The sequence below is a fragment of the Pseudorca crassidens genome, chromosome 3, assembly GCF_039906515.1.
Source record: "Pseudorca crassidens isolate mPseCra1 chromosome 3, mPseCra1.hap1, whole genome shotgun sequence".
In the NCBI taxonomy this organism is placed as follows: domain Eukaryota; kingdom Metazoa; phylum Chordata; class Mammalia; order Artiodactyla; family Delphinidae; genus Pseudorca; species Pseudorca crassidens.
Window position 1 is genome coordinate 71,812,902 of NC_090298.1, and position 27,928 is coordinate 71,840,829.

The window sequence follows — 27,928 nt, forward strand, 5'->3', positions numbered from 1 at the left end:
GCAACTTAGATCCATGCCATGAAAATAAAAGTCTCATTCCATTCCCACCGCTGACCTAGTCTTATCCTAGCTTAACCAAACCTGTTTCCCCGGCTAAAGAAGAAAGGAGAGGAAGAGAGAGGATTTACATATTAACTTTTGCCTCAAGATGCATTATTTCCTGAAGAAGAATGTTCCAGGGCTGCAAACATCTTTGATCACTATCATCTGAAATCTTGTCTTTATTACCTATTCTTTTGCCTTCTGCTTCCATCACTGTACATTATCTTCTATGTAGAGCAGCTCCTACTTCACAGCCTTAATAAACAGCACCATACTAATAATTCTTAAATCTGTATCTCCAGCTCTGAACTTATTTCTCAATCCCAGGTCTATCTCTCTAACTTGGATGTTCTGCCAACATTGTAAATCCAACAAACGAATTCACTATATTTCCTATGGCCCCCAAAGACATACTATTTTAAAATTAAGTCAATGATACAGTATATTAGAAGGTGATAATCGATACAGAAAAAAATCAGGCAGGGAAAGGGAAAAGGTGGTATCAGGGGACAAGGGTTACAATGACTATCAAAGAGTCTCTTTAACCATTTCTTGCTTTGCTTATCTACTGCTTCCCTTCTACTTAAATTCCTTACTCCTTCAAACTGAATTTCTGAAATAGCCCCTATGGTCTTCTCCAGCACCTTGATCATAAAATTGGTCCTTTGGAAATATCTTCAGTGTATCATTCCTCTCAAAATTCTGCAATGCCTCCAGCTGTGTGTGGAATTAATTCCAACTTGTTCTGTGTGTTCAAAAAAATTTCTCCAAACATTTTCTCTAAGACATCTACAAAATCAATTCTGGAATATAATTGACTGAGCACCGTCTAGATGTCAGTGACTCTGTTATATACCAGAGAACTACAATGATTAGCATACAGTCTCTACCCCAAGGAGTTGAGAGTCTGGTAAAGACCAACAGCAAAAAACCAAATATCCCAAACCTACCACCCTTGATCTTCAATTCTATATTTTACTCATAGTGTTTTCCTGCTCTTAAACGCCATTCTGTGTTCAAGCTTACTCCAATCTGACCCATCTCTCAGAGCTCATTTACAGAAATTCCCATCCTCCATCCTGCAAGCACACTTCAACTATTAGGTTATTTTCAAAACTCCTATAGAATCAGTCATTGGTACAATTAATTTTGGCACTTGTGTCAGTATGAAAATTTGCCGACTAAAAATCTACTTTCCCTCCTTCTATACTAACAGATACTAATTTTATTCCAAGAGGAAACATGCCCACCTAAAGAACTGTGTTTCCTGCCTTGCCTTGCTGATGGTGGCGACCAATGAGAAGCAAGAATAAGGACTGGAGTGAGGCTTTCGGGGAAGATTTTTTAAAGGGGCTTGACTCAGGCGGGCATTGCTCTGTTTTGCCCTCCCCCCACTTCCTCTTTCTTTTTGCCTAGAAAGGAAACATGAAGGCTGGAAATCCAATAGTCATCCTGGATCATGAAATTACTTTGAATATGAAAACCATGTACTAATCACTGAGGAGAAAGGCTGAAGATCCCAGATCTGATAATGGTGGGGTTGCCATACCAACTCCTAACAAATACCTATGACTTTCTTTAACATGAAAGAGAAATAAAACACTCATTAATCTATTGGGGTTTTGTTTGGGTGGGAAAAAGAACATTTCATTTCCCTTACCCAAATGCAATTCCTAAAAGGTTTAGCACTATTTAGCCTCAAACTCAGTCACTAACAAAATATTTGTTGTGCAACAGGCATTTCTTACATACCAGACATTTTGTTCCATATGGATGACACAAAGACAAATGAGAAATGTTCTTTGCCTTCCAAGAGCTGCCCAAGTGAAGTGGGAAAGGTAAACAAGAAAAAAAAAAAAAAACAATTAGTACAATGCAATGGACTGAAGCACTGTGGCTGAGGTAACTCTCAGGTGTTATGAGAACTTTTAGAAAGAACATGAAAGAGAAGTCTTCCGAGGAAGTGACACCTGAGCCAAGTCCCAAAGGCATCCAGAGTTACTTATAAAAGAAGTGAAAGGGAGGGTAGTGATATGGGGCTGGATAAGTGGGCAGAAGGCAGGTTATAAAATGTTTTTTATGCCATGCTCAGGAATTTAGGGCTTTATCTGCACGTGGTTAGAAGAAATTGAAGGATTTTCAAGAGGAGGAATAAAATCAGATGTATTTTGGACCCATCCATCTAGGATTTATTTGTTGAAATTTTGAAAAGGGAAAGATCCCTTGGAAGGCTGTTAGAAAAAACAGACTAGAAAATAAGAGGTCCTGGTCAAGAAAAAAGACTCAATTGAAAAATTATTTGGGAATTATTACTGACAGGAGTTCATGGGAATTCATTATAGGGCATTACAGGATAGTAGGCAGAGTCAGGTATGATTCAGCCTTCTGGTTTCTGAGATAATGGGAATGTCACCAACTAAGACAGGGGAGAGAGGAAGAAGAGCAGGTTTATTGAAGGTTGCAAGAAAATTATAAATTCAGTGTGAACATGATGATCTTGAAGTGGTATAAGATAGCCTAGTGTACACGTATGGTAGGTGGTTATATATAAACACCTGAGTTCAGGATAGAGGTTTAGGTTGGATTTCGAATCATCAATGTCTATTTGATGATTAAGCCATGTGTACAAGAGAAAACACTCAGAGAATGAAATTACAGGAGAAGATTTCTGGGAGCTTCACCTTTTAACAGACCAGCAAAGGACAAAACGGCCATGGAGGAGACTGAGAATGTCCAGAGACAAAGAAATCAGGAGAGAAGGGTGAGTTAAATGCTAGGAAAATTTCAAAATCTGGGCAGAGGTCAAATGTTGCAGATCAGTTTAATGCTGCAATGCTAAAAGTTTTAAAAAGAACTTTAAAAATTACGTTACATTTGGCTACAAAGGCACATAGCACTGTTTCAATGACTTGTGAGGCAGGACCCAAATTAAAGTCAGTTGAAAACAAATGTGAGATCAAAGTACTATAGTGCAATTATTCTGTATATCACATCTTGTATCATCAATTAAACTATAAATTTCTAGAAGGCAGTTTTTATACTTTTCTATCCTATTTATGTCTCATTTTATATGTATATATGTTTCTATGTGTGTATGCATACATGTTTATGTACGTGTGCATGGATATGCATAATCAATTATGTATATGTCTACGTATAAATGTATGAGCATATGTGTAGATGTACATATATCCTGTATACTTAACAATGTCTGCAGAAATATCAATGAGCAAGGTTGACTTGATGAATATACAAACGAAGTCCCTGGGCCTCCAAGCCCACTCTGGCAGCAGTGATACTTTTAATCATTCTTATTCCTTTTTTCACCATCTCTCCTAAGCAACATCCAACCTGTTTTTGTCATAGTCTTTTGTGTAAACCAAAGATGTAGCCTGATGTTTCTCTTTACTCCCATTTATTTTCATATCTTCATTTTCTCTCCTCCTCTGCTCAGATCATGTGCAGCCTGCCTTCAACAGCTGGCATTTATAGAGCTATAAGTTTCCATAACTTCTCCAGGAGCTCTGCATGCATGAGCATGCCAAATCAAACCCTTAAGCTATTCTGCAAATAATTTCTACGGTAAATTTCATTTGTAATGACCTGAAGTTGAGTTTGTATCCTTTAGGAAAACCTATATGTTCTCACAGAACTCACAAGCTCTCTCCCTGCAATGTTAAACTCAAATTTTACTAGTATAATTAGTATACGTATGGAATTTATGGCACAAAAGTGTCACTGATTAAAACAAACTGAATCACTTTAAAACAGCACTAAAGCACAAACATAGTTTTGTTTTGAAAACCCCTTATTCTTCTTACTGTGTCTTTGGGTTTAGAGTTCCTTCTAACCACAATACGGTATGTCTGGGGCTTCTATTATCTGTTTTGGCATTTCACACGTGGAACACCTGCATGAGATAGGTTCCTTGACTCTACAAACAGCTTGCAGGATAAGAATTTATTACTGAATGAGTCTTATTCATGCTGTTTAAATGAAAGGAGGAGCTCCACTAATGGCTTCTTCAGTTTAGTAACTGGAATATTTTATAGTTTCATCTAACTTTTATTTTCCCCCATCTGCTTAAGTGGCTTTATTCCTCTCAAGTTGAGAATTTCAAGGCTCTTACTAACAGGATGTTAAAAAGTATTGGTGCATTTTTTTTTTCCTGCCACCTTTTTTTTTTTTCCCCAACAGTCTGCTTTTGTTCTTCTCAGAGGCCTTTTATAAACCTTTCCTTTCTCCTGATGTTCTCTAGTCTAAAACAGTTCCAAAAACTACATGAAGTCACAGTGGAGGAAGAAGAGTTGGAAGAATGAGAATTTAAGTAGAGGATGAAGAAGCTACCCCTTTGCAAGGAAATATAGTCTACGTTGCCTCAGCCACTGTGGTTTCATAAACTGTTGAATCAATATCACCCCTCAAAGCTTCAACCTTCTAAATCTCTCCCCATTCTTCACTCTTGTGAATCACAGACTTCACAAGTGTGTACTCTTAGAAAAACAGGAAACTAAAAACATCAAGCAAGACTGTTTGTGTTTCCTCATACGATTCCAAGAAATGATGGGGTAGGAGGGCATTCTATCTTCACTTTCATAAAGCAGCTCTAATTCCTATTACCACAGTGTAAAGGATGTGTCCCTTCAAAGCCCATGCCGTCCTAATTAACCCTTGTGCTTTCCTTCCTTAGCTTTCAACCTACCACAAGGGAGGTATGTGCTCTGGGGGGAGGGGAAGAGATGGGAGTTGGGGAAGATGGGAAGGTAGAAAGCTTGATTCTTAACATTTGCCACTTTGCATGGTGTAAATACACCCACCACAGTAAACTTTAATCCAGCAACAGTTTATGAACTGGCTCCCGCATCTTTTGTCAATTTAACAACCAGCTCTCATAAACTGTTATGAGCTAGCCCCTGCATACCACTGCAAGAGTCTTATATAAAAAACTTTGAGGAGTAATACTTCTTTTCACTTTCCACCTTACGCATTATGCACGTTATTGAAAGATCTCCCCTTATTCCTTTCTCAGGGCCAGCTCTAGGCAAACTCACAAAATTGGTGGGACTTATCCTCAGAGCCTTTTTGCTTCACCTTTCAATTTCCCTGACTTTTCGTCACTTTGCAGTTTCCATTGCTTAGCTAGTGTCCTGTGATTTAACAATCCTACAATATGCTCTCACCTCCATTAAAATCACTTGCCCTGCTTAGCATTCTGTCACTGAGACCTAATAACTTAAGTAAGCCAATAAACTCACAAATGAGTTAATGGGCACTAAGTGTTAATAGAGATAACAGCTTGGTTCTGTATTCTTTCTAGTGTTACCTGCAATATTAAGAGTGATAGTCTGAAAAGAATGTCCCAGCTCTGAATAGTGACTCTGTAGCACTATAAGGCACTAGGAAAATGACAAGAGCTTTTCATTCTGTTAGGTCAGTTCTCAAACATTACCTGGACATTCAGTCCAAGTTTTTCCAAAACAGGAAGGGAAAACTTTAGTGGGGATAAGATGTTAGTTAGATAACTAAGATGCTATCTTAGATTATTTTACTCAGCTTTTCTGACTTTTCAGAGGCATTTCATTCATGATTCCCCTAAAATCTTGACCAGAACCAAGGCTTGTCTCCCTTTGCTCTTCAGCCTTTTTACTCCTCTCCATCCAGGATAGGAGTTGCCAGGGCAGAAGCTATATTTGATTTATGCATTTAAAAGTTTTGCATAGGTTTTCAACACTCAGTGAACAGTAATGATAGTAACAATAAAGATTAATAACTGCAGTAAACTGGTTAAACAAGAATTATGCACAGAGACTGACCATTCTCTTATAGCTGGGGAAACAAAGCATGGCTACTGTTTAGAAATGGAAAGCCACTTTTCTATTAAACCAGTGACTGCAAACAAAGATGAATCAAATAAATTACACGGAAAATATGAAACTGAAAGTTCTCTGTAACGGGATAATGTTTTAAATAAATACTGTGAAGCATCTACCCCACCTAGATGGGCTGTAATTAAGGCAATCCATAACAGTATTAAAGCTGAATTAGAGGCTTGATACTAGGAGATAATAATAATCTTTATATTGGAATTCAAAGGACTTCAAATTCTCAACAATCCCTGTTATATTCCTGTAGATAACTGGTACTGTTAAAATAGAAATATTGATAGAAAGAAAAAAAAAGTTGCTGAAAACAAAGAAGACAAAGATAGGATAAATGAGATCATCAGACAGGAAACCTTGAAAACTGAACTCAATATCTTTCCCACAATAAAAAAGGAGGGGAAGGTCTGGGGCGGGGGAGAATGGTATCAATGCCACATCACTTCTTCTATTATTATGTTTATTCATTCTACAAACATTTACTAAGTTATTATTTTACTAAATACTGTGGTGAATTCTCACATGTCAGAAACATCTTAAGGTACCTATGTTCAGGCATTATTTAACTCTCATGAATGAACCAAGATTAAATTATACGTTGATTCTATGACAAATTAAGCTTTAACCAGTGGGTTAAAGGGCTATGATTATCAATAAAGCTATTGAGTCCCTACTGTATGCCACATATTGTATTAAACACCCCCTACACTCTATGAAATAGGTACTAATATAATCTCCTTCTTACATATGAGGAAGCAGAGGTTCAGAAAGGTTAAGTACATTGCACAATGTCACACAGCTAGTAAGTGGCAGTGCTGGTATTTGAACCCAAGCAGTCCTCACCATTAAGTACACTGTGTCATGACAATAGTGTTAGTGAAAGCTGATTGAGTGCTTATTATGTACTGAATGCTCTAAACACATTACGTCACTGATATTCACAATAAATCTGTGAGGTAGATACAGGCGAGCAGCTCAGAGAGGAAAGACTACTTCTTCAATAGCATGTAGCTAGTAAGTGAAGTTAAAATTTAACGCAGGAAGGCTACCTGGTTCTAAAACCTGTGCCTGTAACCACTGCACCATACTGCCTCCAGCTGAGATTATTTCCATTCTTGTATGAACAAGGCACATTACTATAGAAATACTCTGCAGCATGCGTCACTGACAGCTATGCAGATATTTTGCTCAACATAAAACAAAAAACTAGCTCCCTCTGTAGTTATTTCTGTAAGGCAGACATCCCAGAAGAGCTTATGATAAAAATGTCCAAACTGAAGCAGTAAATGCCTTAGTTCACTAAGCCTCCTTCCCCTTCATTCATACTTCACAACTAAAAAGCTGAACCATATGTGCTGCCCCCATTCAATGGGGATAATATCCAGAAGGGGACCAGCATGGGATTGGTCATCAGAAGATTACATGTGTGATGGAAGAGACTAGAGAGCCCTGAAAAAACCTTTCTTCATCATGGCTTAAAGAAAGAAAAAAATAGTTTTTTTTGAGTTCAAAGAAGAGACATATGCAGTCAAGGAGAACAGCAAAAGAAGACACCAGAAAAAAATTAAAATGCTAAAATATAGATGGAATTTGAAGCTAAAACCATTTTGTAAATAAGGGCACACTGAAAGAAACAAAATATAGTAGAGACAATATGGAAACACACTGGGGACATGGACGATCAACTTGAATAAACAGAACATAATTAAAGGGGGAAAATAAATGTAGAGTCATAAAAGATAAGGGAGATAAATTCTACACATGTGTATATCATGAATATATATATATATATATAGAGAGAGAGAGAGAGAGAGAGAGTTCATAGTTCTAAGGAAAAGAACATAAAGTTTCTTAATAAGGCCCTTGAAACACTGAAATAACAAAGATCTGACTTTGTATATTAAAATGATAAATTCCATCATAAGGAAAAAAAGTGATATGGATCAACCAATATCACAACATATCCTGGAACAGTTGCTGGACTTTAACACTATAAAAAACTAATCCTATGCAGACAACAAAAAAACAAAATATATAACCAATTAGATGAAAAAAAATAGAGTAAATTGTTGAGGGAAAGAAAAGGTGGCCTAAATTTTTTATTCCTCAACAAACTGTCTCAATAATTGAGGCAACAGAGAGAAATTACACACAGCCCAGGCTATACAACCCCCATTCAAGCACATTCAAGAACTACTTAATCACAAAATCAAACCTGACCAAGATGAGTCAAAATAAAGACCAGGATTGAAAACTTGAGATAGAATATAATAACGGTGGCTGCTAAGGGGGAGAGGGGATGGGTGGGGAAGGATTGGGAATTAGCAGATGCAAACTATTATTTATAAGATGGATAAACAACAAGGTCCTATTGTGTATAGCACAGGGAACTATATTCAGTATCCTGTGATAAACTGTAATGGAAAAGAGTATGAAAAAGAATATATATATGTATAACTGAGTCATTTTGTTGTACAGCAGAAATTAAACACAGCACTGTAAATCACTTATACATCAATAAAATTTTAAAAAAATATAATAATGGTGAGTATTGATTCCATATACATAAAATAACTAATAATAAAGAAATGTGGGTATTATTATTATTACTTGTTGATTATATAATGATATGAACAATAAAACTGAGAGAGAGCATGAGAGAAGGGGAAGTTTGATGAAGTGAGTGTACAATTATTCCCCCAGTGAGAAATCAACAGATACTGTCTAATTTTGTGAAGCAAATTTTACCAAAAAATGTTAAAAATAATCATGAAATCAACCAAAACTAATATACTATATACTGGGAGGTGAGAGTAACAAAAGTATAAGTGAGCTAATTTCTTTATATTTTCATGTAGAGATTCAATGAATATTCTAAGGTTAATAAAAGAAACACTTTTTATACAGTTAAACATACAAGAAGAAATTAAAAGTCAATAAACATTCCAAATAATTAAAAGAAAAAAAGAAGCACACAAAAAAGAAACACAATAAAATACAGACTATTCAGCAAAAGACTGAAAATAAGGCAAAATGAAACATGCATCAGTTAAGGTACTAAAATCAATCATATTTCTCACATCAATGAAGGTAAATAGAATAAAAAAAACTGTTACAAATAAAAGATTATTTAATTTGATCAGCAAGAAAGCTCAATCTCATAGCAAAGTACACGTTTAAAATAAAGTGGCTTTAAGATAATTGAAATCGTATCAAGCATCTCTTCCGACCACACCGCTATAAGACTAGATATCAATTACAGAAAAAAAATCTGTAAAAAATACAAACACATGGAGGCCAAACAATACACTACTAAATAACCAAGAGATCACTGAAGAAATCAAAGAGGAAATCAAAAACTACCGAGAAACAAATGACAATGAAAACACGATGACCCAAAACCGATGGGATACAGAAAAAGCTTTCTGAGAAGGAAGTTTAGAGCAATACAATCCTACCTCAAGAAACAAGAAACATCTTAAATAAACAACCTAACCTTACACCTAAAGCAATTAGAGAAAGAAGAACAAAAAAACCCCAAGGTTAGCAGAGGGAAAGAAATCATAAAGATCAGAGCAGAAATAAATGAAAAAGAAAAGAAGGAAAAGAGAGCAAAGATCAATAAAACTAAAAGCTGGTTCTTTGAGAAGATAAACAAAATTGATAAATCATTAGCCAGACTCATTAGGAATAAAAGGGAGAAGACTCAAATCAATAGAATTAGAAATGAAAAAGGAGAAGTAACAACTGACACTGCAGAAATACAAAGGATCATGAGCGATTACGACAAGCAACTATATGCCAGTAAAATGGACAACCTGGAAGAAATGGACAAATTCTTAGAGCAGTACAACCTTCTGAGACTGAATCAGGAAGAAATAGAAAATATAAACAGACCAACCAAAAGCACTGAAATTGAGACTGTGATTAAAAATCTTCCAACAAACAAAAGCCCAGGACCAGATGGCTTCACAGGCAAATTCTATCAAACGTTTAGAGAATAGCTAACACCGATCCTTTTCAAACTCTTCCAAAATATAGCAGAGGGAGGAAAACTCCCAAACTCAATCTACATGGCCACCATCACCCTGATACCAAAACCAGTCAAGGATGTCACAAAGGAAGAAAACTACAGGCCAATATCACTGATGAACACAGATGCAAAAATCCTCAACAAAATACTAGCAAACAGAATCCAACAGTACATTAAAAGGATCATATACAACGATCAAGTGGGGTTTATTCCAGGAATGCAAGGATTCTTCAATATACGCAAATCAATCAATGTGATACACCATATTAACAAATTGAAGGAGAAAAACCATCTAATCATCTCAATAGATGCAGAAAAAGTTTTCAACAAAATTCAACACCCATTTATGATAAACACCCTCCAGAAAGTAGGCATAGAGGGAACTTTCCTCAACATAATAAACGCCATATATGACAAACCCACAGCCAACATCATTCTCAGTGGTGAAAAACTGAAACCATTTCCTCTAAGATCAGCAACAAGACAAGGTTGCCCACTCTCACCACTCTTATTCAACATAGTTTTGAAGTTTTAGCCACAGCAATCAGAGAAGAAAAAGAAATAAAAGGAATCCAAATCGTAAAAGAAGTAAAGCTGTCACTGTTTGCAGATGACATGATACTATACATAGAGAGTCCTAAAGATGCTACCAGAAAACTACCAGAGCTAATCAATGGATTTGGTAAAGTAGCAGGATACAAAATTAATGCACAGAACAAAGAATAAAATACCTAGAAATAAACTTACCTAAGGAGACAAAAGACCTGTATGCAGAAAACTGTAAGACACTGATGAAAGAAATTAAAGATGATACAAACAGATGGAGAGATATACCATGTTCTTGGAATGGAAGAATCAACATCATGAGAATGACTATACTACCCAAAGCAATCTACAGATTCAATGCAATACCTATCAAACTACCAACGGCATTTTTCACAGAACGAGAAGAAAAAATTTCACAATTTGTACGGAAACACAAAAGACCCCGAATAGCCAAAGCAATTTTGAGAAAGAAAAACAGAGCTGGAGGAATCAGGCTCCCGGACTTCAGACTCTACTACAAAGCTACAGTAACCAAGACAGTATGGTACTGACACACAAACAGAAATACAGATCAATGGAACAGGATAGAAAGCCCAGAGATAAACCCACACACATATGATCACCTTATCTTTGATAAAGGAGACAAGAATATGCAATGGAGAAAAGACAGCCTCTTCAATAAGTGGTGCTGAGAAAACAAGACAGCTACATGTAAAAGAATGAAATTACAACACTCCCTAACACCATACACAAAAGTAAACTCAAAATGGATTAAAGACCTAAATGTAAGGCCAGACACCATCAAACTCATAGAGGAAAACATAGGCAGAACACTCTATGACATAAATCACAGCAAGATCCTTTTTGACCCACCTCCTTGAGAAATGGAAATAAAAACAAAAATAAACAAATGGGTCCTAATGAAACATAAAAGCTTTTGCACAGCAAAGGAAACCATAAACAAGATGAAAACACAACCCTCAGAATGGGAGAAAATATTTGCAAATGAAGCAACTAACAAAGGATTAATCTCCAAAATTTACAAGCAGCTCATGCAGCTCAATATCAAAAAAAACAAACAACCCAATCCAAAAATGGGCAGAAGACCTCAATAGACATTTCTCCAAAGAAGATATACAGATTGCCAACAAACACATGAAAGGATGCTCAACATCACTAACCATTAGAGAAATGCAAATCAAAACTACAATGAGGTATCACCTCTCAACAGTCAGAATGGCCATGATCAAAAACTCTACAAACAATAAATGCTGGAGAGGGTGTGGAGAAAAGGGAACACTCTTGCACTGTTGGTGGGAATGTAAATTGATACAGCCACCCTGGAGAACAGTATGGAGGTTCCTTAAAAAACTAAGAATAGAACTACCATACAACCCAGCAATCCCTCTACTGGGCATATACCCTGAGAAAACCATAATTCAAAAAGAGTCACGTACCACAATGTTCACTGCAGCTCTATTTACAATAGCCAGGACATGGAAGCAACCTAAGTGTTCATTGACAGATGCATGGATAAAGAAGATGTGGCACATATATACAATGGAATATTACTCAGCCATAAAAAGAAACAAAATTGAGTTATTTGTAGTGAGGTGGATGGACCTAGAGTCTTTCATGCAGAGTGAAGTAAGTCAGAAAGGGAAAAACAAATACCATATGCTAACACATATATATGGAATCAAAAAAAAAAATGGTTCTGAAGAACCTAGGGGTAGGACAGGAATAAAGACACAGACGTAGAGAATGGACTTGAGGACACGGCAGGGGAATGGGTAAGCTGGGACGAAGTAAGAGAGTGGCATGGACATATATACATTACCAAATGTAAAACAGATAACTAGTGGGAAGCAGCCACATAGCAGAGGGAGATCAGCTCAGTGCTTTGTGACCACCTAGAGGGGTGGCATCGGGAGGGTGGGAAGGAGACGTAAGAGGAAGGAGATATGGGGTATACATATATGTATAGCTGATTCACTTTGTTATAGAGCAGAAACTAAGACACCATTGTAAAGCAATTATACTCCAATAAAGATGTCAAAAATATTTAAAAATAAAGTAATATAAGATGGTAGTGGGATGAATTGGGACATTGGGACTGACTAATATTTATAAAATAGATAACTAATAAGAACCTGCTATATAAAAAATTAAATTAAATTTAAAAAAGATAAAGTAATACAAGAAATGGATAGGAAAAGACATATTGGGAAAATGCTAACAAAAAAGAAAGTAAAATGTGTGATATTAGTATTAGGGTTGAAATCAAGGAGGAGAAAAAACAGTAAAGGACTTCCAATAGGCGCTTTAATGAAAGTAGAGAAACATAAGAGCAGTACAGTATTTTAAACTTATATTTTTGAGCTCATTTGATCAAATAGACCAAATAAATGTTAATAGATATTCCTAATAAAATATGTCAACCTTCATGAGTAAAACAGCATAGAGATTAATTAGGTTACAAAGAAAACTTAAAGTGATTTTTTTTAAAAAGAAATTTATTTAGAGAAATTCTCTGCTTATAATACATAACAATTACAATAACACAAAAGGAAAAACGAATATACCAACTGTTTAAAGATTTATAAGTTTTATGTTCAGCAACTCATGAGTTAAAAGAAAAACACAACTGGGCTTCCCTGGTGGCGCAGTGGTTGAGAGTCCCCCTGCCGACGCAGGGGACACGGGTTCGTGTCCCGGTCCGGGAAGATCCCACATGCCACGGAGCAGCTGGACCCATGAGCCACGGCCGCTGATCCTGCGTGTCCGGAGCCTGTGCTCCGCAACGGGAGAGGCCACAACAGTGAGAGGCCCGCATACCACCCAAAAAAAAACAAAAAAACAAAAAAAATCCACAACTGTAGAATATGAAGAAAATAACAAGTCATTATATATCAGAACCTATGAAAATTGACTAAGATTGTGATCAAAAGAAAATTTATAGGTTTTAATAATTACCTTTCTCAGCTACCAAGGATGAAATAATTTAATAAAATAGTCTATTAAAGTAGCAATAACATGAAACTAAGGAAAGTAAAAGGAAGGAATTATTACTGATAAATGCAAAGTTAATACACTGGAAAATAGAAGAAGAGTAAAAAGGCAAATTTACTAATTGGTTGATGTGTGTTCATATAATTATGTATCATATATAACTGAATATATATTATGCATACATTCATATACTAATAAATATACATATGTATGTATGTAATATTTAAAAATAATATTAAAGGAAAAGCACATATAGTAAAAATGAAAACTTGAATGTTAATAACTATGCATTATATGTACATACTATGTATTATACACATATGACTATATACATGTATGAAACTAAGTTATGTATGTGTGTCCCTGTGTGTATATATAAACTGATCTTGGAAAAATAAGAGGAGAAAGCACATATAATAAATAAAATAGGAAAAATTAGAATTTGTTAGTAAATACGGATGCAGAGAAAATGAAAATAATTATGAGAAAATACTTGTCACACACTAAGGATAAACTTGAAAGTGTGAATAGAATGAATGCTTTATTATGATAACACAAAAAAAACAAAATTGGTGCTAAAGACAACAAAAGTCCAATCAGGTAAGGGCAAATTTTCCAATTTTCTTAGGGGAAAAATTAAGAAAAATATTTATTCGTCCCTACTCCTAAAGAAGCCAAACCTTTCCTAAACCAGAGTTTAAGTGATGAACTCTAAATATCCACTAAGAAACAGAAAATTATAAAGCTATTTAAAATATTCTAGACAGCATAAAAACATATAGCTTCCAAGCTCATCTTTTATGAAGCCAACATAAAATTAATGGTCTAAGTCTGGAAAACTATCTTTCCAGATTTAAAAAGGTAGAATAAACCACAGCCCCATACTACTTTTGCATACAAAATAAAACAAAAGGAGGATATTCTCAGACTATTAAAAGGATAGAATATGATTAATAAGGTTTATTCAAGGAATATAAATACAAATATCCTTATATAAAATCTATCAATGTATATTAAAATATTAAAAAGAAAATAAAAGCAAGTGATTATCTTTGTATATAGGAAAAAGTTATTTGATAAAAATTAATATCTAATCTTGATTTTTAAGATTCTTAATAAAACTGTATAAAATAATTTATATTTTATACAACTTTATAATCTGTTTGATATACATGTCTGAAAGCAAAATCCATGAGCATAGTGAAATATTAAAAGCATCCTCGTTAAATTCAGTAACAATAAAACAGGATGCTTATTAGTATTATTATTTAAATATTTAATATTATCCTAGGAGTACCAGATGATGTACTTAAAATATTTTTTAGAAACTTAAAGTGATTTTAAACATAAGAGATACAAATATGGAAAGGATAAAACAACATTTTTTCCAGATGATTATACAACTAGAAAAATTAAAAGCAAGAGAAATATTAACTGAGGGAGCCAAATACAAATAAATATATGAAAATTAATTGCTTTCCTGGAAACAAACATACCCAGCTATAAAATACTGAGAAATAAGAATCTTATCTTTAAAATAAGAATAAATATCTAGGTAAAAAGTTAATCACAAAATGTGAAAAATCTCTATGAAAAAAAATATTTTAATTCTACTAAAGGATAGGTATTTCTGAAAGGAAAGAAGAGAAAACATATTCCTGCACAGAAGATTTAATATTGTAAAAATGTAAGTTCAAACTAAATTAATCTACAGATTTCACATGATCCAAATAAAATACCAACAGCCTTATTTCTGGAAAGTGAGCTAGCTGATTCTAAATTTCTTATGTAAAAATCAACATGAAAAAATTGGCAGCAAGTTTCTGAAAAAATAAGTAGTAGTAAAGGAGAATACCTTGATAAGATAGTAAAATACATTTTAATACAACTAAGTGTTTGGTGCTGGTGTCTAAATAGGAAGATTGATCAATTAAATGGAAGAAACAGTCAAGAAATAAACAAATACATATGAGAATTTACTCTATGATAAAGTTGGCACTTCAAATCAGTGAAAAAAATAGCTTTCTGAATAAACATGTTGGGACAGCTAGCTAGCCATTAAAAAAAAACAACAACTGTTTTTTGCCTTAAGAGTAGACCCCAATAAATTCCAGACGTATCAAAGATTTAAATGTAAAAATAAAACTTTAAAAGTACCAAAAAATTACATTAAAAATAGTTTTGATATGGAAATACTCTTTCTAAATAAGAGGAACCATCCAGAGCAACATTAGAAAATATTAATAAATTTGACTACATAAAAATTAAAGTATTCTATGCCCCAAACCTCACAATATGAAGAATTAAATAAAAATATTTTATAAAGCTTATTAAATAAGTTAATTTTTTTACTTATAGTAAACAGACGTAATTTTTTTTTTTTTTTTACAAATTTTAACTGAACTGGAAAATAGGCACATATAGAAGAAAAATTCAGTCAGACATATCTAATTATAAACTTAACTGAGCCTTTGACTCAGTAATGCCACTTCAAGGCATTTATCCAGCATTTATATATACATCCAGAAACAAAGAGATAAAAACAATGATGTTTATTGCAGCATACTTAGAAAGAACAAAAGTGCAAAAATCTCTAAATGTCAAGCAGTCATAAATGGGTTAAATCAATTACAGTCTACCCATAAATGAAATTCTCTGCAGCTGTGAAAAGCAAGGGAAGTTGTAGAGAGCTGAAAATGAAAATATCACCAAAATATGTTTAAAAAAAGAGAGAAATATTTTATGTCTGCATGTATATATATATATATTTTTAAATATACACGAAAAGACTCTAACCTGAGAATTGGGACTGTAGAGCAAGGATGGGAGGAAGAGTTGCTTTTCGTATTATAACTTCTTTACTGTGTGGAATTTTTTGCAGATATATATTTATTAAAATTTAAAAAGATATATATATAAAAAGTTATATATATATAACTTTTTAAATTAAAAAAAATTAAACCTGGAAGTTAAAGTAAGCATTACTTAGCCTCTTTATAAGCTTCATATTTTCATGATTTGACAGTGACCAATAAATTTTACAAAAGTATTAGAAGTTTGATAACAACACTTCATGTCATAACTTTTCACCTTAATATTTGTCCCCTCAAGGCAAAAATAATCCTGGGGGTCAAGGGAAGTCAAAGAGATGTTCAGTGATCAATGTAATCTTTTTAAATTCTAATAATGCAACTGCAAGAAGATTCATACATATAAATGAAGCCATAAGAACTTAATAGCATGTATGTGATTTAGAGGAAAGAGTACAGGAATTATATTCAGACAATCTGGGTTTGAAGCTGCTGTACCACTTATTTGAGCAAGTTATTCAATCTTTAAAAGCCTCAACTGAGTGACAAAACAGAGATATGGGTAACAACTGTATAATGTAGTTGTGAGGATTAAATTATGACATATTAATGTTGAATGAAGTTTCCAGGATTTTAGTGTGATGGGATAGCTATACAAAAGAGATTATCTTTGTGGTATTGTCTACAACAGCATCTTTAAAAACAAGAGAATGAAAACCACATGCAACTTAATAGATTCTCAATTCACTAAGCAACTCCTGACCAATGTGAAAAGCTCACAGAGGCATGTGGGTTATATTCAGCTGGATGCATTTTGTATGCTTTTTAAATACTCTTTAATTTGTTGTTGTTTTTAATGACGTGATTGAGAATTTTTAGGGTCTGCTAAAGGAGCATTTTATTTGTTTCTTCACACTGTCTCTTTTCTTCCAATTTTCTTCTCTCTCTGTTTTCTTCCTCTTCTTCCATTACATAAATAGATAGGCCCATGCCATATGTGTAATTTGCTTCAATCTCACTCTTTATCCCCTCATACAAAGCTGTTTTAAATGGACTATACCAACAGAACTAGAGGTGCTAACTAGATCAAACAGTTAATTCTGAAATTTTTGAAGGCTTTCTGTAACATTTTTTGGCTTTCTCATTTAGTTTCTAGGAAAATTTCATCACTGTTACAGTTAATTCAAATCCCAGCAAGACCTGGTAAGCAAATAACTTGCCAAGTTTTAACTCAAAGTACTCCTTAGCCTTTACCAAAAGAAGGACCAATTTGAGGTGTATTTCTATAATGGATGAGCCTTCTGCCTGAGCATCCCATTACCTCATTCATTTTAAAGTCAGTTTAGAACTCATGGACAGTGCCAAATTTACAGCCCTCAGTCCAGAATCCCTTTTTTAGTCTACAGAGAAGGCACTGCATAAGTTGTCTTGCTGCAAGTCTTCTGAGCTAGCCCCACTCCATCACATCCTTATTCTTGAGGGTACAAAAGTTTCAGACTCCTAGTCTATCCAATAACGTAAGTACCATTAATGATCAACAAATCTAGCTGCAACCTTGACTCCCCATCTGATGAGACATTATTGTATCACTAACAAAATGGGTTGGCAAAGGCAACCAAGCTCTAAAATACCCAAGATTCAAGCCACTGAATACCTTTGTGTTCACTCCATAACATATTAGTAATCAGGAAGTTCATAAAATATTTAATTATTTTAGATGTTCTTAAGAGCTATTCCCTGAGAGACTTGTACCCCTAAATGTGCAGAATCTAGGTTCAAGCAATGATAGGTTAGACCATCTTGTCTAAGAAGAAATGATGTCATGGTTGTTTAGGGAGTTAAGTCTATTTGTGTGCATACCCTATCTATAATTAGCATTTTCTGAGGGATGGGCTAAAACATTGCTGGGGTAGGATTACCTGTGCTATTTCACAGTATCACTGCTATTGTGGGGCTGGTTACATCATTCTGTCAAATGTCCTCATGCATGAGGGAACAGAGAGCTTTGGCCCCATCAGATGGCTTGCTTTTTGTCACACAAGTCTTGATCTTTGCTGTCTATGTTTTTTGTTTGTTTGTTTTTTCCTATCATTTTCTCTTCCTGAAAATATTCAAGTTCCCTCAAGGTGTTCAATGTGAACTTTGCAGGGACATCAGGTGGGTGATATCTGGGGTTGCTGTGCTTTTGTAAACAGAGTTAAAGCCATGCTCAAGGGGAAGTTCAACATTGAGAAGGACATCTATTTTCAAGTGTAGGGGCAAGCAATGGAAAACTAGGTCAAGGAACCTGAGATTTGAGAGGGGAGTACAATCCAAGAGTCCAGGAACAAATTTTTTTTAAATGTGAAGGGTGTCCAAGGCTCATTTTTAACAATATAGAATAGCATACTTCAAAGAGGTATCAGTCTTCTTGGAAGTATAGAGTTAGGACAGCCAAGTATGCCTTCCCTCTTTTCCACCTACCCATGCTGTTTTCATCCTTCACAGCCCAATTCAAATATCATCCATCTGAAGCCTTCTGAAACTCACTTTCCTCTCAGGAGAATGAATCATTGCCTCTTCTGAGCTCTCTCAAGACTTGTTCAAATTGCTTACTTTGGAACTTATCATTTTAATATAGTTAGTTATAGATGTATCTTCTTGAGTAGAGACTAGGTATGGTATTTCTTTCCTCTTTATATTCCTAAAACCTAACCAATTCCTAAGATAGATGCATAATTTAGATTAGATGAATTGAATTCAAATGTTACTTGCATCCTCATGAGATCAGGTTATGCATATAATAGATCACAGGAGCTTTACTGAACCAGAGTTTATTTCCTACTTGATTCATTCCACTACTACCATAAAAGATGTGTTAGCATACCCTTGGACAAGATGAGAAATCTGTAAACAAACTGGATACAAAAAATACAACTAAACAAAAACATTACTGGAATTATCCTGGGTATATGGATCAAGTGAGGTGAGTTTCTGATAGAAGAGAAATTTACTTTCTGCAGCTGACTCGAGGAAGAGGTAGTAGGATGATGGTGGAAGAAATAATTCCATTGAGTCACCTACTGTGGAAGAACATTAAATATCTATGATAATTGTGACACCAATAACTTTTTCAAAGGCAAAGAATGGTATTTATATTACTATTGTGGCATCCGTGAAACATTTGGATAATTTTAGTTCAAGGTTTTAATCTTTCTGATTTTCAGAGCTTTCACAGTTGCAGTGCCCTGTCATGTTCGGGAAGGAGTGCTTATTCATAAAAAGCTGTATCTTCATTCTTTTGTCATTAGTAAAAATGGGTCATAGATCGTATCATGTTGCCTGTAACCTAGTTATAATTCTGGCAGGAGGGAAGTTTCAAAATCATTTCATATAGGAATCTTTAAAAACTCATTAGCATTTAATAATTATATTAATATATAAAGCATGAAAATCATGGAGCTAATTTCTGCAAAGATCGGCAGTGAATGTGCTCTGGAGAAGTTTTCTCTTTCAACTTTCTGGGAACAAAAGAGAAGGCAGTTCAGGCCTCTAATATGACATCCTATTTCAAATGCAGAAGAGAGAGAATTTCACAGAAGCCTCGCATCGTGAGTTAGCGGATTCTAAAATGAAAAGCAAGAATATTAGAGCAACATCTCAAAATGTGACTCTGGGCACTGGAGAAGCCTCTCCCCTTTGATTGATTTGCATTTCTGCCTATGTCTGAATTCATATTCCATAAGCACAGATGGAGGTGTGATAGATTTTTTTTTTTTGAGCACATCTATTTATTCAGATACCGGATTCAGTCTCTGAGTAGAGAGATGGTAAAGGCTGCTGTGAGCAGATGGCATATAGGCACTATGACTTCAGAAACAACATTCTTTCAAGATAAGTGGCACATAATAATAATAATACTTAGCACATATATTACACCTTTGGTCTGCCAACATTAACTAATTAATCTTCAGTAGACCCCTGTGAGATAAGTAAGTACTTATAATTATCTCTATTATGCAGTCAAGTCAACTAAGAATGTGTCTGCACATACTGTGGAAGAATTGGCCCAAGTTAAAGACCGGGTGGATCCAATTTGCATGGCTCTTTAAGATTTCTGCTCTCATAGCAGAGACTAGTATTTCTAGACACCCTGCTGTTTGAGGCACCAAGTAGATTTGAAGCAGGATATCAACTGCAAGACATATTTCATTCAGAAGGTTTCTGCAGCAGGGATCCGAAATAGGCCTGAAAAAGTTGAGTCATTTTTCTAAAGCTTGAGAGGCCACGGCTGGCCAGAAGCAGCTATGGAATTACAGAGTCTCTGCCTACTTCTCTTATTTAAAGCAGGCAATCTGACTATCCATATCTTTCAAAGACATTCTTTAAGTGATTGAACAAAATACAGAGTTCAGAGAACCCTGAAGTTTTCTCTTAGTATCTGCTGTATCTGAGTTTTTCCTACCATAAGTGCATTGAGTGTGCCCTATGGCTTTGACTAGGGGTTAATAACCCACATGAAAGGATGGTGAGCTTCTTGTGACACTGAATTTCTTAGATTTGAGGTTTTGATGCTGCTGACATAGAAGAGCAAAAGTGTATGTCCTGCGGGTCTGAAATTTGGAATTACTGGAATATACCATGATATCAAGAGGCCCCAGCCTCAATTTGAAATGTGTAGTAAAAACCTTTGCAAAAGTGGGAGTATTAATATCATACACACAAACTTATTACGAAAATTTAAGGAGAAAACATATGGAAAATGTCTCTCAGTACCTGACACACGATAGATAAACAAGTAATAGTTTAATCCTTAAACCACTGCTTCTTAGCAGCATGACTCTGGGCAAGTTACAATCTTCTTGACTCATTTTGCTCATCTACTAAATGGGGCTAATCCCACCAACCACAAATAACTTAAAGTCCCTAAAGCTATTTTGAGTTCTCTCAAAAGCGTAGAGGAGTCTTCATGACCTCATGATCATATTTTAAAATACTTTCATGTTTTCTATTGTAATATCTGTTACAGCATTCTTTGCATCTGAAGGAACCAACGCTTCACTTATAAACCTTGGGAGGTGATTGCCTTTGAGCTTCTACTTTCCTCCTGTCTATTTTAAACTTGTTCTTGTTTTATGCATGGGGCTTCAATTTCAAATGTCTTGAAAGGGCAAATGTCTTGAAAGAGCATTAAGATGTGGGGCTGTTAAACATATAACAATAGCCAGTGATGCTGCCTAGAGGCAAGCTGCAACTGCATGCCCTGATTGTAGATACACAAATTGAAAGTCATTTTTAGCAAACATCACATCTGGGGCACAAGTATATTTCTTGGGTCATGAAAGATATTTCATTCACTGCTGACCATGCTCTTCTGTTCCCTTGGATTAGAATACTCTCTCCCTTCTCAATTAACAAGGTCCTTTCCATCTTTAAAAGCTCAGATTATATCAAAGTCCTCGCACGAAGTCATTCTTGACCTTCATGGTTCATAATGATCTCTTTTACTCACAATTCACAAGTTTCATCTTCTGAATTCTGAGCTTGGCATTCAGAATTTGGCATTAATGAATGACAATTCAGTTTGACATTAATGAATGGCATATGGTACCTATTTTTTATCCTACAGTACATCTTTGCATCGTTATCTTTTTAGGCTATGCGTACCTATGAATGAAAGGTGTTTATATAAATTAAATGAGCAAAAGCACATTGAACTGAGAACTATGTTGGGCCACACACACAGAAAAAAATAATAAATATCAGTTAGTATAATTATTTTATCATTATGATACCTTGATCCTCAACTAGACTTTTTTGCCTGGCACAGAAAAATGATTATAAAGATATCTTACATGTTTATAACAACTTACAGTTTACCAAGCTATTGGTCAACCACTTAGTCCTTAGAAAATAATTAGAGGTTAAGTAATATTAGCCATCTCTGAGGGAGAAAGGAATTAAAGTTCGGAAAAAGTTATCAAATTAAACAAGGAAGCTCAGCTAGAATATGAACAAACAGGAAATTCAGGGCTCCTGATTCCAAGGCCAGTCCAGGGAAAGAATTCATCAATGATGGCAAATGTGCTCATTCAGCAGCCCTCTTTAATATAATCCCTAAACTGGCCTTTTTTTCCTTCCTGAGTCATGTGAGTTTTACAATATCTGAACTGGTCTGTAAATTATTTACAGGTCATATGTCTTCTATTTAGATTATAATTTTCGTGAGGGAAGGTGTTACACCAGGTATTTTTAACTTACCCCTAACCACTTGTCAGAGCACTCAGTACCCTTTGAATGTTCAATACATATTTTTAAAACTTAGGACTTTAATTTTACTTTGACTACTAATTTGTCATGTTACCATTAAGGTAATCAGGAAATAGTTATTGCAAACATATTATCTGGATACAGTTTTTAAAAAGTAATTGCCAATAAAATGATGAACTAAAATATATAGTCTCTTGCGTTTTCATGAAATCTATTCCATTTAATCAGGTTATTTTCCTTAGGTTGAAAAATTATTAAAATATAAGTGAAGCACATTGGATGGTAGCTCTCAAACTTTCTCTGACAGCACAATCCTTGGAAATTATGGGATAACTTTCTGAAAGTCTACGAATGATTAATTCCATCTCGTTCAGAGTAATTTAGCATGAATGCTGGTGTGTAGCATTGGAGATTTTACTTTGCTTATTAATATTAAGTTTAAATTAAAAGCGTAGAATGCAAAGTACAACCAAGACTACTGGTGTCCATTCATCAAAAGCTGGTATTTATGCAAGCATTGATGTGTTTGTACTTTAATATCTCTCCCTTACTTGTTCATTCATTGTACTCACTAGAATATGAGTTATTCTAGATACTAAACACTGAAAAATAATCATGAGATTAACGCTAAAAATAGGGGATATACTAGATAACAGTTTGATTATTCTCCTGTAAATTGGGAGAAAACAACTACTGCTCAATTTTGGTAATGAAGCACCAATTTTGATGCTCAAAGTTTGAAAACTCCTGCAATAGAAATTAAGGTAAATCTGAATTGTCGCTCTAGTTTTTCCTTTATTTGAAAGGAATCAATATACCGACTTGTTTATTTTTTCATTTACGTGTCACATTTTTCTCTTTGAATGCAAACCATGCACATTTCATAGAATTATAATTCTTTAAGAACATCTCCTTTCTTTTTTTTTTTTTTTTTTTTTTTTTTTAAGAACATCTCCTTTCTTAACAAGTGGGATATAGGCCTGGGGGGTTACTAGAAAACTGGAGGTCATGACAATCATATGAAGGCCGTGGTCGATCTAATTTGCTATTACAATAGCTATAGTTGGGTGTAAAATTTTCATGTTTGCTGGATGTTAAAAATGTAAATCACATAAGCCCATAGATTGTGTCCAGAAAAGATAACAATTGTGAAGTTAAAGGCTCAGGTATAGATATAGATATAGCTATAGACAGAGAGAGAAGGGGAGTGTAATACAAGTCAGCAAGAATATTTTTCTTATCGGCCATAAAATGTATATATGAACATTCTACTGCTATTCTGACAGTGACAGAAGGAAGATTGGAGAACAAAAAATTATGATGCAACTAAAGGAGCACATTTAGTTTTCCCTCCTTTTAGAAAATGTCCCTCATTCATTTTATCCATCAGTTCTAGGAAAGCTTTCTTTTCAGAGCATTTGTTCTCAGCTTTAGTGAAGCTATACAGGTGGTGCTGCCTCAGCAGGAAACTGTCTTCTTGCTGAGGGGCCGCCAATTATTTGTAGTGAAACTAAAACAGAAGAATAAATATTACATGTTGATGGATACTTGTCAGGAGAGGGAATGAGGTGCTTTCAATGGGGCTTGTCAGACACAAAAACCTTCAGCAAATCTGCATTTTCAATGGCAAAGTGGCTAGAATTCTCCAGCTGCTCCACTGGTGAACCTCAAGATTTATCTCATAAATTTAAATTATAGATGACATAGCACTGGAATGGAAATAGATGACACCTTTAAAAATAAATCTAGTGTAACATTTGGGAAAAGGAATCACACATTTCAAAGGGGAAAAAATAAATTTCCAATGTGCCAAAACAGAGCTTTTATTTATTGTCCTATTTACTATTCTCTGTCTAAAATTAGCATCTCTCTTACTTTTCCTTTCAGTCCCCTTTATAAGACATGCTGTGGAGAAGCTCTGGAAGTTTAGTGCAACTCAAGGAGTAAGCCGGCTGTAACTATAACAAAAAGCTTGCCAAGGTTGAGAGCCAAACTGGCAAGGTTTTCTGTCATGTCAGCGTTTAAGTATTATTGCAATGTTATCGTATCACTGAAGAAAGGAGAGCATGGAAACAGCAGAGCCAAATGCAAAGGAACATTTGAAGGAAAGTGTGTACCTAGCTTCAATAGAGAATTTGGCAGTAGTGGACAGGGTTTAGCCTTAATAGGAACCAGTCAGTTCAACTTTGATCATATGAAATTGCACTTTTAAAATTTATTCCAGGAGATCTTGATTCCAGCAGTCTTTCTGAATCAGATAGTGGTAAAGAATAATAAAGAATGTAACTCTGAAAACCTACAACACCAGATGAAGACTTGCCTGTGTTAAAAGGAAATTTCCACTGGTCAGAGCAGGAAGAATAAATTTCTCTTGAAGGGAAATTTCAGAGCAATACATTTGAGATGTTTTTCCCCCTTTCATGTATTTATTCACATGACCAGGTAAAAGTCAATGAAAATTTGGACATTTGTCCTGAGAAACCACAACAGAGTTCATGATTTGAGCAAATATTTTACCAATATTAGAAGAGTCAATTGAGAAAAACACAAAGGTGAAAGCAAGCGCCAGAACAAAATGAACAACCTATCACTAACATTAGCATGTTTACCGAGGTAGGGGGGACTTTCAGCAATATTTTGATCATTCCATTCTAGGTATTATGAAAGATGTGTTGCACTAGATTGGAAACTTTTTTTTTTAAAAAAAACTAAGTGAAATTCAGAGGGCGAGGCACAGAAACATGAGCTCTCCGGAAATAACTTTTCCTTCGACTATTGATGGTTTCTCTTTTCTTCTCAGGTCAGCCATGGAAGGACACATAAACGATTCAGGGGATTTAAAAATTGAAGCGGTGAGTTTAATAGCTTTACCCACATTCACTATTTGCCTCTCTTGCTTTCCAATTCCCTGTAGCTAGAGTCAAATACATTCTCACCCAGTGATCAGTGTTGGTTTTCAAGTGACACACTGCATGTGGAGCTCAGGAAAACCAAACACCTACAGGAATGTGTTGAAGAAATGGGATAGCAAGGGCGCCAAGTGACTCAGTCTCTGCTTCCATTCCCTGGGGTTTATCAACTTTGTTAATGGGGCATATGTGCTGAGAATTATGTAACGTTAAACATGGGGAACATTTCCTGGAGACATTTTTCATTCTTCCTCAAAGCCAATTCATTGATAAGTCTAGTGTCCAGGTAAAACACCACCCTCTAGTGTACGTCTCTAAATAATGCTGCTGTGACTCCTCGGATGATAGTAAGCATTACAATGAAGGTCATTTCCTATTAATTAATCCATAGGGCAATACACACAAGGATGCACTGAACAGTAGGTGATATATAACTCATTGGTGTGGTCAAAGTAACTGTTGGTTTGCAGTCAAAATGAAGCAAACAGTTGGCTAGATAAAAAGAATCCAACAGAAGCTCATCAATTTCACAAGTATTTAGTGAGAATTTGGTATGGGGCAGATGTGCATGGTATGTGTTCAATGACACAATATGGATGATAATCGCTTAAACTATGAATTGGAAGAAAAGTATTCCAAGAGTTGAACATCTTCTGAGAAATCCCCATGATGCCTGCTCTTTGGGAAAATAATGTAACTTGCTGGGGTCAGGGTGGCAATCAATTACCTAAAGAAAATTAAAATGTACTAACAGAAACATAAAATTGTTTCTCAGAAATCCTCAAAATAATTGATAACTAAAATGTGAATCATCCTAGTTTATAAGGAGAAAAATAAATTTATAAAAGTCTAGATTAGAAGCTTTTTTGATGTTATATAGCCTGATTCCATGTGAAAAAAGGAGTAGATGGAGCAATTAGAAATATTCTACAATCCTCTGGCATGGAAGATTACTAGAAAATCCTGTGAATATATTTGACATTATTCTCTTCTCTTAAACAGAACTCAAAGAAACTGAACTCTTTTGATGAAAATATCCGTACCTCCTTTCTACACTCGTGAACATCTCAGGAGACTTTTTTTCTTAATATCTTCCAGCCTAAACTGTTGAAAGTGGATCTAGTCCGGTACATAAAGATGTTGAGCATTTGAGAGTGCTAAAAATTCTGCCCACAGGACATGGAATATATCAAATTCATTCACATTTTCCCATATACATTTCCCATTCCCAAAATGCCTTATTAAAACTCTTCTCATTGGTATTTCCCAGTGGAATAAGGGAAAACCTAGTATCTCCAACTAACAAAAACATCATTGCTCATCAATACCATCTTTCAGCTATCACCAAGTTATTTAGACTTTTTGCTACCCGAAAATCTTCCCTCACATACCCACAACTGTGATCTAATTGCCTCAGAACATTCTTGGAAGAAGCTGGAATTTACTTAAAGACCTGTATGTGTGTGCAAGTGCACATGTTACCCAAGTTTTCATCAGCAGAATGCAATGTGCTCATGTAGAAAATATCCCCCCCAAAGAAAAAGATAGTGACTTTGTCCTAGAAATTGTTTTTTTTTTTTTTTTTTTTTTTTTTTTTTGCGGTACGCGGGCCTCTCACTGTTGTGGCCTCTCCCGTTGCAGAGCACAGGCTCCGGACGCGCAGGCTCAGCAGCCATGGCTCACGGGCCCAGCCGCTCCGCGGCATGTGGGATCTTCCCAGACCGGGCACGAACCCGTGTCCCCTGCATCGGCAGGCGGACTCTCAACCACTGTGCCACCAGGGAAGCCCTGTCTTCTTTTATAATTAAGAAAGAAACACAATTAATCAGCACACTGGAAGCCAGAAGACCCAAGTCCTCATCCTGGCTCTGATTCTAACCAGCTGTATGAGTTGAGAAAAATAACTTTACTTCATAGACCTCAGATTCCCAGTTCTAACAATATGTGGATAGGACTGAATGAGTGCAAAAACCCTTTCAAGTCGTAACAGTCTATGACGTATAAGTAGTTTAATAGTTTATGACTTATAAGTATTAGTAGTTTGGCTCTCTAATTAATATTAAAATTACTTTGGAAAATTTTAAGTTAATACTGGCTATAGTCAGCATCAAATTATGTATAACATCTAAAAGAAAAACCTTTAAATAAATAATTCCACCTAATGTTGATGCCTCCTTCTGTTGGTCTAATGCTGTGTAGCACTGCGGTTAGTAGGACAAGATATGAAATGAGGTTGCCTGGATTGCAACAGCAGCTCTACTATCACTGGCTACATGACCTGAGTTATTTCACTTCTTTGTGCCTTAGATCTCTTACCAGTAATGTGGACATAACATAGCACCTCCTTTACTTTATAGGGTTGTTTCGAGAATCAAATGAAATTAAACATATAAAGCTGTTAGCAAAGAGTTTACACAGATCGAGAATCCAACAATTTTTAAATTATTA

General features: G+C 35.2%; 1 long non-coding RNA gene across 1 annotated transcript; it reads left to right on the forward strand.

The window, feature by feature from the left end:
- The first annotated feature begins 18,343 nt into the window (after nt 1-18,343).
- LOC137220742 (uncharacterized) lies at nt 18,344-27,061 on the forward strand. The gene is made up of 3 exons (XR_010941774.1): nt 18,344-18,479; nt 25,372-25,423; nt 26,483-27,061. It is a non-coding gene; the product is annotated as an uncharacterized lncRNA (long non-coding RNA).
- The last annotated feature ends 867 nt before the right edge of the window (nt 27,062-27,928 follow it).